This window comes from Pogonomyrmex barbatus, unplaced genomic scaffold, assembly GCF_055798465.1.
Source record: "Pogonomyrmex barbatus isolate J1 unplaced genomic scaffold, ASM5579846v1 scaffold1, whole genome shotgun sequence".
NCBI classification, from domain to species: Eukaryota; Metazoa; Arthropoda; class Insecta; order Hymenoptera; family Formicidae; genus Pogonomyrmex; species Pogonomyrmex barbatus.
The window spans coordinates 26,404,268-26,416,948 of record NW_028297098.1 but is presented as its reverse complement, the minus strand read 5'-3'; the positions used below and the strand labels follow the sequence as shown (position 1 = coordinate 26,416,948).

Sequence of the window (12,681 nt, the reverse complement as noted above, 5' to 3'; positions counted from 1 at the left end):
AAATAAATGATTGTCGAGCGCGTTTGACTGCTCGATCTCGCGGTGATTTGATCGCGTCGATTTTATCGCTACAATCGTGAGCTTTGACATCTGTTGCGGAGTGATATCATGTTACGAGATATTAATCAGCGGAACAATCGAACGTAGATATGTACGCAATTAAATCTAAACCTAAACCTTTCGTTACATTCAGAAATTTACCGCTCCACAAGCACAATCAGAGCATCTGATGGCTTCTGCCAATTGAGAATTGCATGAAAGGGATCTAAATTCTTCCTTTCCGATAAATGAATTATGGCGAATTATGGCTCGTAAATAATCGCGATCGCGTTTGGCGTTGCTACCCTTCTTTCCGAAACGGCCGATCAATCGTACCTTTCCTCCCACCACCCCTCCACCACAGTCGTCACGCCGCGATTAATCGGACCGCTTATCGGTTTATCACTCGTTCGCGACTTACCTACCGCGCGAACATTTATCTCGCAATGCAGCCCCGAGTAGCGACCGTCTGCTCCTCGTAAGTCTCATCCCGTTCACAATCTAAAATCAGCACTCAGTCACCGTACTCTCGCCGCTATTCTCCGTCGCCTCTGCCGCGCAATCCGCACCGAAGTGAATTCTTCATTCCATCCATCCGGGGGACAGTCAATTTGTCCTTATTTTCTACCGCTTCCGACTTTCACTCCGCTCGAGTTAAGTGTTTCTTTTTTTTTTCCGTCCTCTTTTTTTCCCCTCCCCTTTTCTCTCGTCTCTGTCTCACGCGCGCTCCGGAAGCCCACCCCTTGGCGAAAGACGCGACGCGACTTTCACTCGATTGTGCCTCGGCCAAGTTGGCCCGAACGAGTAGCTCTTGGCACGGGAATCACTATCATCCGTTCCCCCCTCCGAGAGGAAAGTCTGAGACGAGAATGTGAAGAAGAAGAAGTGAACAAGAAGAAGATGAGAACGAGAAGAAGTCTCTCCCCGTTCCTCTTTCTCGCCCTCTTTCCCTCCTTCTCCCTCGCCATTTGTCTGTCTCTCTTCTCCCCCTTGTCGGCCTTTGCCGGGGATCGGGAAAGCGAAAGGAGGACAAAGAATGGGAATGCGAGGAGGAAAACACCATCCACCGAGGTCTAGTGCCTCCGTACCGAAATACACTGGTCTGTAGATTCGTGTCTATAGCTTACTCGGGCGACAGAGAGTGAAAGAGAGGAACGCGGGGGGGTCGGTGAGGTGAAGGGGGTTGGACTCCGGGTTAAAGTGGCGTCGCGTGTATAACCGCACCAGCACGGTGGAATATACGGCGCTGCGACAGAGCGGACGGAGCGTTCCGCATCGTCCTTCCGCTCCGTTCTTTCTCACCTACCAGCCCCGCGTCGTTATTTTTCCTCCAAGTCCCGAGGGATTACGCACTCCTGCTCTCTCACGGTCCATCACCTTTCTTTACGCCAAGTGCCATGGATTCATTCCCGATTATGTAGTGCGTTAAGTATCAAAGAACATCAAGCCGCTTTCCGTGTGCTTACGCTCGAAAGAGCCCAAATATTTTCTACGTTGTGTAGAAAAAGTACCGCATTTAATTTGCCTATTATTTATTATTCGCTATTTGTATTTGTAAAAGATCCAAATTTATTATTTAAAGAAAATATCGGTTATTCGAAAAAAATTTGGAATTCTTGAACGATGCTTTTCTGCCTGGAAAAATCAGAGAATTTTCAAAGAATTTCATCACAAGTCAGAAAATTTTCGTTAAAATTATTTCTTAAAAGATTTTTCTTCCATTTTGTGGGTATTAAAGTTCTAATTTAGATTTTTAGATGTTTTCTTATGTAATAAAAGGATAAAAATTTTATATAGTAAAATAATTATTTTATGAAAGTTTTTGATTTTTGTCAGCATTCTTTTAAATCTAATATTTAGAAGGAGTTTTTAATTCCATAAATAAGAAAGAACTAAAACTGACTAATTAACTTCATATGGTAATCAAATTTATTTCACATTTGCAGAGAGAAAGATATGTAATTCTGCTCGAAAATTTTCTTTACAAAAATGTAAAGAAAATTTTCAGAGAATTTTTTACAAAATTTGAATAAAAATAGCTTCATCAGATAATTGTTTCATAAAGGAATGTGTACTAGTTAAAAAAGGATGTTGCACAATTTAAATATTCGCAAATAATATTAAGATTTCTATTATCTCGTATTATTATAGTGTTTCCGAGTAGTAGCAAAATATATATATATATATATATATATATATATATATATATATATATATATATATGTAGAGAGATTATTATCAAACTATGCAAACACGACGCGCATAGAAAGGGAAGAAAATTCCGCGATGGAGAATCAACAGTAGCTTCATCGTCTTTAATGCGTGTCTCAAGAGAAATTCCCACGGGAGAACAAGACGGGCGACCATCGCGAATAAATATTTGTGTAATGTTGTACGTGCTAGATGTGGATTTTCGGTAGGTAGAGGAGAGATCGAACGGGACGAATCCGGTCGTCTTCTCTGTAGCCGCGAATTGTCAGCAGCAGGCTGCTGCACACTCCATACTGAGCGATATGCGGCTGTAAGCGCGGACTTAGGATCGATAGTGGAATCAGCCTAATCATCCGGAAGTGTTGCCGATGTCCGCCGTTAATCCGATCGCAGATGTTTCACTCCGACCGATTCTCTCTCACCCCGATCCTCCCTTCCCCGTCCCACCCACCCTCCCTCCGTTCCTCCTGCCGCATCTCGAGCGGCGCAGGCTCGGCGGATGGCCGCTCGTGTGCCCGTTCGCGGATGTTTGTTTGCGGCCGCGTTAGCGGATTCTAATCGCGGTTACTCCGTTCGCGCCCTAAATCTGCCACCGCCGCCAAACTGAGTACTTAAATCGAGTGAAACGTACCCGTTGTACAGCGCATTTAGGTTAAAGCACCTATTTTCAATTAGGCGCCCCGGGCCGCTTGGGCCGATATATCTCGTCCGTTCCGGCGGTTCCGAGTCGTGAAACTGGCACGGTAAACGGAAATCTCTCGTTGATTAATAGTATGGACGACTTTTCGCGATTTATCTTGTCGTCACTTAAATGGTGCGTTTTAATAAATCGGAGACCTTCGCGAAGAATTCGGGCAAATGTAATGTTAATCGCTTGATTAAATACCTTTGCATTTTTAAGTCCGTTCGATATCCGTGGGAACTACTTTTACGTTGAAGTTTGCCAAACTGTAAAAACGTAAACTGAACTTACAAAACATGTTTTGCGTCTTTTATAAACGTTCAACATATTTCTTTTTATACTTCCCTTTGTAATATGCAATTTTATTATATTTACTCACAATACTGTCAACTATTTCTTTTTCATTCCATTTTACCATTGTAACATATTTTTTATTCCACAATTGGAAACTGTGTTGATCAGTATTTTTTCTTTTTTCAAAATTCTATCTTTTCATCGTTCTCTGTCCGTTTTATTCCATTTTCAATCTACAGATTTGTTTACTATGCGAGTTACCGACGAGTACTGACATACACGAAAACTGACATCTGTAAAGCCTCGAATATTGCTAATTCGCGAAAAGAAAAGAATGAAGTAGGCACGGTAAAAAGAGAAAAAAATGATAATAAGAGCGAGGATCTGTACATAGAAGAGAAATGAGAAGGAGAAAAAGGAGGAGGGCTGTAGAAAAAGGGCTAAAGGGCTCGAAGTACAGGAAAATATGTAGCGGAAAATATTTTTTGAAGCGGAGAACGCGCGCGAGTAAGAGAGCTACTCTCTAATTAGCTTGGTATACGGGATGGCTTTTTGTTTAATTAACACGCTCGTAGTAAACTATCCCTATGCCGCGTGCGAGGCCGCTCTCTCTACCCGATGCGGCGCTTTACATCCCATTTTTTTTCTCCCATCCTCATCTCGCTGGTCATCCTCCTTTCGCTCGTGATATATCCGATAGGTATTAGTTTGCTTAAAACACACGCTCAAGGGTGTCGGATTTAAAAGGAGCGATGTTTCCGTGCTAGGGGTAGGTGTGTCTCATCAACGGCTCTCTATCTCGCGTTGCACGCAGCGTCTTTTTTCGTCTCTTTTCATTGCCGGCCGATGGAAACAGCCGAGCTTCCGGTGTCGTATTTTGACGACCGGCGAGTTCTCGCCGGCACGTATGTATATATTTCGAATACGACGAGCTGTCGAATCGTAGCGTTTCAATCTCCGCCCGCTTCGTGGAAGTCGTCGCACGGAAACGACCATCTGAATTCTCGAATTTTGAAAGAGAAGTAATCTTGTTAATAGAAAACTCCGGAGCGCGCTTATTGGCACTGCGCCCGTCACTGATTGATTGCTCCACCTTCGCTATGCCCTTAGACTTTGCCGTTTATTTGATTAGAATAAGGAACGCAGTCGACCCTTTGTTTCCGTTTTGTTATACTCGAACGACTCTATTATCTGACAACTGAATTACATCCTTTCCGAACGTGCTCATCTTCCCTCCTCCCTCTCCTCTCTCTATCTCTTTCTCGTGCTCTTCGCGTAAAAATAAGTCTATGTTGAAAGTACAAACCTCGTCGGAGGATGAAAGAATAATATTATGACTAAAACATAATGGATATGTCATATTCTTAGCTCCCGCGCGCCTCCAACCGTCTGGTGGACAGTTGGCTACGGCAATTTCGTAGCTTTGCTAAGAGTTAAGTGCCTAATAAAGCATCAGGCCACCAAAAAGATGAAGCAATGTTTAAAGAACGTGCTTCAATAGGTGTACTAATATATTTTTCATCCGTCCCCGAGATGGTGGTCGCTTTTATCACGGTTGATCTACAGCTCGGAGAAACGAGATCGGAGCGAACCGTCTGTCGAACGGGCCCAGCTCGGTTGTCGCAGCGTTGAGATACGCGCGCGACAGCCACTTCCGTGCACGCTTTCGCGTTACAGTCTGGCAACGAAACGCAGTGTTCTTTCTCCCTCTCCGTCTCTCTCTCTCTCTCTCTCTCTCTCTCTCTCTCTCTCTCTTTCTCTCTCAGCTCGGTCTCCGGTCTGTACGTTAGCCGGTGAACGTTAGCTGCAGGTGGCGCGTGTATTTATAGCCGCATCGTGACTCCTCTTCCTCTTCGCCAACAACACGCCGGTCCTTCGCCGTGTTTTCGTGCAACTCCTCACTTGCCTCTTTCTCTCTCTCTCTCTCTCTCTCTCTCTCTCTCTCTCGCGTGCCTCTTCCTTCTTCGTTTCTCTCCCTTCGTCTTCTTGCCGCTATCTGTCGGCCGTTGCTCGCGAAAGTCTACCTGGGAGGCGTTAAGCCGGCTGGGCATGAACGGCGACTTCCGTCGGAAGACCCGGGCGGGGTGAAAAATGAGTTTAGCTGACGGAATTGTGCGGGAGTTTTGGGATTATCTCGAGTCTCGTTTCGCCGTCGAATCCGCCGGCCGCGCGAAACGGAAATAAACGATCGAACGGCGCGTACGTGCGCCACGAGGACTTGACGCTGATCGGAATCCGTCGATCGTCGTTACGTGCCGCTCGTACCGTTCCCGATGACGGCATGAATTTTTATGCGCATCGGAAAAATCGTTTTCCGAGTGTTCCTGCAATCGGAATATCGATTTCGGCAGTCGGGGCAGATTTTCCAAACGCTCGCGTGCCGCGGAAAGTGCATTTTCATTTCACCCAGACCCAGAGAATCTCGCACGAAACTGACTGTTCCGAAATCTGACTGTGATTCCTTCTTCACACGAATCGCGAGGTATTTGAATCCACGATCAAATCTATCCGATGACTACGAGGCTGGAGAATTACACGATAGATTTTTTTTATATATCCCTGGAGCTCTCGTTGGCGATAGACGCGTTCGCGCTCATTCTTCAGTCAGTGGTGGATTCTTCGCGCGGAAATGAAATCAAGATCTCGCATGCTCGCGGAAATAATCGCGATAATCGCGGGCGGAACGTGCCGCGCAACCGGTGACTCCTAACGATTCACGTATTTATCCTCCCCCGTCCGTTAGGGGTCGGTCGCAACGGGGCGGGTCAACACTTTTACGCCCGGGCTAAGCTCGCCGCCATCAGATAACGCTTCGCGAGCAACGACGCAGCCGCGGCAGTCACTTTCAGCCGAAGCGACCTGCATGCCGTCGCACCTAAACAGTTAAAGTCTTGTCCAAACTCGGCGAAACTCGTTTGCTCCGCGGCTGCCGTTATCTCATAGCTGCGATCTCCTCTCAATCTCCACGAGGGACCGCCTCCGACCCCATCGCGATTGCTTTCTCCCCTTTTCGGCTCGCTATCTCTCCCAGAGAAAGGTAAGAGAAACGGAGCTCACGGTCTCTCCAGATTATTTCGATAGCAACGGAGTCGCGAAGATTTAAAGGTGCCGTGGATTGGATTCTTTTCGCTTCCTTGGACAAACAAGGAAATGCACCAAACGAACGATTTTTTTAGGGTGGCTCCAAACCGTAGGAGAGACGGAAATAATTACACGACTTATTAACGTTTATGACAAATGAGCATGATGAGATCTTTTCTTTCGGCATATTAAAAAGAGATAGATGTTTATCGACGTCAAATTATTTTTCAAATTATTTCGCGATGCCATTTATACTTATTAAATTTATTTATTCATTTTCGTTAGCGTTCTTTATTTATTTAGTTTAAATCAAGCTCTAAATAATATTTCGCTTGAACATTTAACTATTCACTAGACTAAAATATAAAAGGAGAGTCTATAACAGATTCACAGATCCTAAATGCAACTAAATAAATTTAAATTATATAATGAATTAAATTATAATAATGCCTGTATAAGACTCGTTACGTTTTTGCTAAAGAAGTCGACTGAAACCAATTTCGACATAATATGACTTAATAATTTTGGTTTTATTAATTATTTTGATATTCGTTATGTTATATTTGCAATTATAATTTAAGTTAAGAAGTAAAGTTAAGAAGTTAAAATGAAGTTTCTCTTAATAAATTTATTAAAATTATAATTTCTAATTTATTAGATTCATACAACTTTATTTCTCTCTTGGATAAAAATAACATAAGCAATCATAATAAATTAGTTTACATAAATAATTTCTTTAATATAATTTAAACAAATTTTATTTCTTAATAGATTTAATAATCCTTCCTCCTCATTCCTAAATGGAATAAATATTCAAATTGTGATTAAAAGGAAGAAACAATTTATATATAATAGTTAAAAATACCTATTGGTAATATAGATTTATAAATATTAATCAGATTAAAGCAAATTCTCTTATCAATCAGGATCTAACAATATTTTCATTTCAAAACGTTTTCTTATTCCAATAAAATTAATCGATATTTTAAATAACGATAATGAGTCCGCAGAATGAAGCATAGAGTATATATGCATTCAAATTAGCTTGAAAAATTAAAAATTGAATACTTCATATTTTGTGTTGTGTTAAATATTTGTATTATGCAGCGTTGCGCATACATAAAATTGCCATATTGTTATTTGGCAGGAGCAAGAAATCGTTCCCTGTCATTATGTTATTATTTCTTGAGATGTGAGCGTTCCTCACATGCTTGTAATAAGCTTATCGAGAATAATATATTCCTATAATTTCTAACAAAAAACAATTCGTAAACGTTTAGCGAAAAATTTTTCATTACACAGATCTCGCGCAACTTGTAACATTTGAAATAAAGATTTAAATTATTTTCAAAAGATAGACGTTAAAAGTGAAAAAATAAAATATGCATTAAAACAGAAAATTATTGATAAGAATTATATAAATTATTTTCAGTCTTGACGGATAATGATATTTTTTACATATGATTCATATAATATCATATATATTATCTTAAAAAAACCATGAAGAGAAAAATTTAATCCTTATAATTAAATTAAATTAATGTGTTCTTCAGAAATATCGGCTTAATAACGAATATTATTAAATATTTTATATTTTATCATAAAATTATCATGCAAATAGTATGATATATTATTTATTAAAGTACAATCGATATGTTCGTGCAATTTTTTTTTCTTTACTTTGTGTATATATCAGAACTTTCAAACCTGTGCGTTCAACGAAACTTACAAGCGAGGCAGGGAGAGATCCTATAGCACAAAAGGATACCTGGTTGTTACACTAGAAGTGACAACGATTTTTCTCGGATATGTCTTGTATAAAGCGGGACGTGACCCCTTTTAGCTAGAGTGCGAGTCGGGCTATTAAGCGACGATGATCGATGATTTGCGCCATCCATTATATCCGGTGACCGGGAATATAACTCAGAAGCGTTACCTGCACGAGTAACGCTTCTGATTTTTTTTTTTTTTTTTTTTTTTTTTTTTTTTTTTTTTTTTTTTTTTTAAGGACATATCACGAACAATGAGTTCCAGAAATAAACGTGTATTTTGCTAATGCTTAATTTTTAGGAAAAAATTTAAAAGAAATTTAAGGTCTCAAATATTATTTTTACTCTCGGATTATTTCATGTATGTTTGTATAATTCTAATTAGAGATAATACATTTATGAAAAAAATTGCAGTAATCGTGATTTTTTTTTTCTTACAAATTGTTCAATAATAGAAAAAATGTATGCAATGATAAAATGTATACAATATTTAAAAGAAATATTATTCATAACGCATTTGTTATACATTTTATCATACAACACACACACACACACACGCACACACACACGCACACACACACACACACACACACACACACACACACACACACACACATACACACACACACACACATTATATATATATATATATATATATATATATATATGAGAGAGATCATACTCATTATTACATTCTGTCGTTAAAGAACAATAATCGACGATTCGCCGCGGCGACATGGGTCCCTTGCGATTGCTTTACACCAAATCTGCACTCAATATATTGAAATATATTTATGCATCGAAAATCTAGCAATTCATATCGTTATAATGCAAAAGATTCTTTAATTTAAACGATTTCTGCCATTACATCAAGAATAGTTGGAAAAAATGATAGATACAAAGTTTTATTGTTGAAAGAATATAAACAATCTTAATCAGTAGAAATTCGATTTACCTACTATTTATTTCTTACATTCCGATCCAATTAGAATGGTACAAAATTATCGCGAATTGTCTCCGTAAAGGGTTTAATAGACCGTTAACAAATCGTATTAACGCACGCTTTTCAGGAAACGTCCGCGAAATGAGTCGCTTGTAGACTTCACCGGGAATGCTTTCGCTGCAACAGCAATTCTACGGGATTCTGCGAAACGTTGTTTACCTTTGTAACATAAACTTAACTTCTAATAACACAAACTTAATTCTAATAGGATGATGCCTATCGATCGGGGTTGTTATTACAGGATAATGACGGACATAATGCCGTCGGTGTTCTCGCAGTGTACTCTGACATCGGACTCGCAAGCGATATAGGATAGGACGCAAAATACGCCCCGTCGAGATGAGCGGCGGTGGATCAACCAGGAGTAAGAGGCACATGCTGGTGCCGTATGATCGAGCCACGTCACAATGGTATGTCGCTTGTATGTACGTGCGTATCCTTCGTATTGGCGCCTCGCGCCGCTAAATGGCAGATACCGACGTGTCGTGTGCCAGGATATGGGATACGAAGATCCACACCTGATTATTGCCACGCTTGTGGCAAAGAGCGGGCGATCTCGTTCTAGCGAGTTCACCTCTCGTCGATTTTGTATCAATATTATTGCGAGCACCGGAGCCACATATCGATGACAATTATCACGTCGTCTCAAGCGTCAATTTTCATTTCGTCGATGAAATACGTTTTCACGTTAAATTTAGTGATAATTGTTTGAACAATTAAATTGTACTTTATGATCTGATTAAATTTCTCAAAATAATTTTAATTTTGAATTGTTATTCATCTACCTTTGAGGCTAAAAGAATGGTCTTATATGAAGCGATGGATTTTTGTGTGAAAATAGATTTGTGGAGGAGATGTATGTTTTTCGCGTTACAGATAAAAAGATTTTATCGTAAGATAGATTACATTAGAATTTCTCAAATAAGAATCTCTCAAGCAGAGAAGATACGTTCAATTGCACACGTAGATCAGCATTCGTAGTCGATCATGTGACGAAATTTAAAGGAAGACAATTCGTTCCGATGAAATTAAATTGCATAAATAAATCTTGAGTGACGCATCATCTTACTCTCTCAGAGCACTTAACTCTTTCCCTTCGATATGTCAGAGACTCAAGGTGCATACACGAAAGAAAGAAAGAGAAGAATGAAGGAAAAACGTGATACGAAGAGCACGCGAGAAGAAAGGAAAAGAAAGAGAAAGAGAGAGCAAGAGAAAGAGAGAGAGACAGAGAAGTCGATAAAGGAGAAAGGACGAAGAAGAGAGAAAGTAGGGTCGACTGTAAAAGCAACAGGTGCCGACGTCTAGCTAGCTAGCAAGCAAGCAGCTCTCGCAACCCCCACACCACATCCTCGCTCTCGTTTCCACCCTTTCTCTCTCTCTCTCTCTCTCTCTCTCTCTCTCTCTCCTTCCTCTCTTTCTCTTCCATCTTCGATTCCCGCGCGTCCGTTTCTCTCTCTTCCATTTTCCTCCTCTTTCCCTCCGTCTCTTCACCACCGCGACTACCCTCGAGCAGATCCCAGCGAGATAGCAAAAATGTTTAATGGGGTGAACTCGCCGGAAAATACCAGGCGACTCGCGTCTTCTCGTAGCACCACCCTGAAAATGTCGTTTCCCTCGATCAGTTTCGCATTAACGTCCCGAGCCTGCTTATCGAGGGCCTTTTCGCGTTTAGTGAGGATCTTCCTTTAAAGGGCCGGGGTATCTCACGAGTGTCGCGCGAATTTCTTCCACGAGATCGGCATTCGCTGCACCGCGCGTAATTCTCATACCGCGCCTGCATCGTCGAGCTTCTTGAAAGTGCACGGGTTGACATTTTTCCCTCGAAGAGATAGAAACGCGGAAGAAAGCGCATATATAAACCGAGTATAAATTCTCGTATCTCCTTTGAAATTATTCCCTACATACTTTCTACACTTAATGACGCTGGCTTAATATAGCATATTATAATTTAGCACTTTAACGATAAGATACTTTAAAAGAGCGTCTGATGGTTTTATTTTTAATATAATTTACATTGAATTAACCGACGTAGAAGGAGGAAAAGTTTTGTAGAATACTTTCTCAAACTTGTGCAATTGTTATGGTAATTCCTATAGCACCGGAGATATATCTAGATATCTCTGATGCTATATAAGCGATAGTTGAAGAACGAAATTTGCGTAGCAACGAGAGACGTCTTCTTTTCTCATGGAGGAACCCGCAATAAATGCCGGGAGAACAAATGCAGCAATAAATGTTAAAGAGATCTCACTCGTCCCGAGAATGCGGCTTTAAAGCGAAGAAAGCTCCCACGGGCCGTGAAAGAATTCCGAGAGGGATCGAGATTACTTGGAAGGGTGCGGAACTTCTGATGGGAATAAATGAAACGCATTAATAAGACCGCGAGTATTTCGCGTGCGGGTCGCCCGAATAATAAAATTTATAGGATGTTTAAGAAATTGCGCCCTGTACTCCAATTTTCCGCGCCGCGTTTACATTTGATTCTTATTAATGTCGAAATTTCCTCGCTGACGAGATCTCGCGCAGCGAGAAAAAGCGACTGCCAGCGATGGAATAGTAATCAACAACAGACGCGTATATATATTATAATTGCATATTTTTTTAAAATGCTAACGATACGTTATTTTATTATCATCTTGATAGAATTTCAATGGGACCAATTAATTAATGAGAAAATTGATAATCACGGGATCAATTATATCGCGAAATTATTATACGCAACCGAGTGTATAGAATGTACTAAGCTTAATGAAATGACGTAAATCCGTCGTTAAATTAATTTACCACCAATCATACAATTTTGAATTTATATCCAGACTTCATCCAGCGCGGTAGCGCTCGAAAATGCGCGTGATTTATTGGAGATTTACTTTCGGTCGGCGCGCGAACGGCTGGTCGTACTTTACCAATACAATTTGTTAAAGGTATAGCTTATAGTCGAACACTCAAATCATCCCCGAACGTCATTCCCGTGTTACATTAGATAAAATAACAAATTATAATATGTATTTCTGTAATCCCCCGTTGTCGATCCGCTTTGTAGCGATATGAATTTACATTCGCGTATGAATTCGTGCATTTTTACCAAGTATGAAGGGCATCGTTTCAAGGTTCACGATTTTTATATGTGGTTCGCGTATTTTTTCCCCGGCATTCGTGCCGGGAATGCACGTTTCTTCGCGTGTGTATGCCCTGTACGTCCGGGAACAGCCAATGGTGGATTTCAGCCACGTGCAGGCCTTCTGTAGCATGGAAGGTGGTGGCCGGTGATTCGAATTTGGAGCAGCGGACTTTATCGTTGCTCCGCAACCGCACGAAATGCTGTCTGGCCCGCCGTCGCGTTATTAAACATTACCGAGGGGTCGTTTTACGATCCCTTGAACATATCGTATTAATGTCGCTCTTCGTGCGATCGCGCGCGCTGCGGCTTTACGTTGTTCGCTTCCAATTTAATGCATCTCTCTGTGTCGCGAGATCTTACCGTTGTTGCTGCATACGGAGCGGCACACTCGGTTGGCGTTCCAATGAATACGATTATGAATACATGCGACAACGATCTTAATGACGAACGTTTGAACGAACCGAGCCGAGCAACTTCA

At 41.0% G+C, this 12,681-nt stretch overlaps 1 protein-coding gene and 1 long non-coding RNA gene across 8 annotated transcripts in view; one reads left to right on the top strand and one right to left on the bottom strand.

Moving 5' to 3' along the window:
- Nucleotides 1-12,681, top strand: part of LOC148938307 (uncharacterized) — a 203,865-nt gene that overhangs the window by 61,901 nt on the left and 129,283 nt on the right. The window lies entirely within an intron of this gene.
- Scgdelta (sarcoglycan delta) overlaps nt 1-12,681 on the bottom strand; it is a 187,968-nt gene that overhangs the window by 65,495 nt on the left and 109,792 nt on the right. Inside the window, exon 1 of one of the 5 annotated variants that reach the window (XM_089083604.1) lies at nt 461-712. The exons of 3 other annotated variants lie outside the window; for them this stretch is intronic. The gene's annotated coding sequence lies outside the window, so the exon portion shown is untranslated. Of the gene's footprint in view, nt 1-460; nt 713-12,681 lie in introns of those variants that run through there. One more of the 5 variants, XM_089083600.1, reaches the window with a different exon arrangement.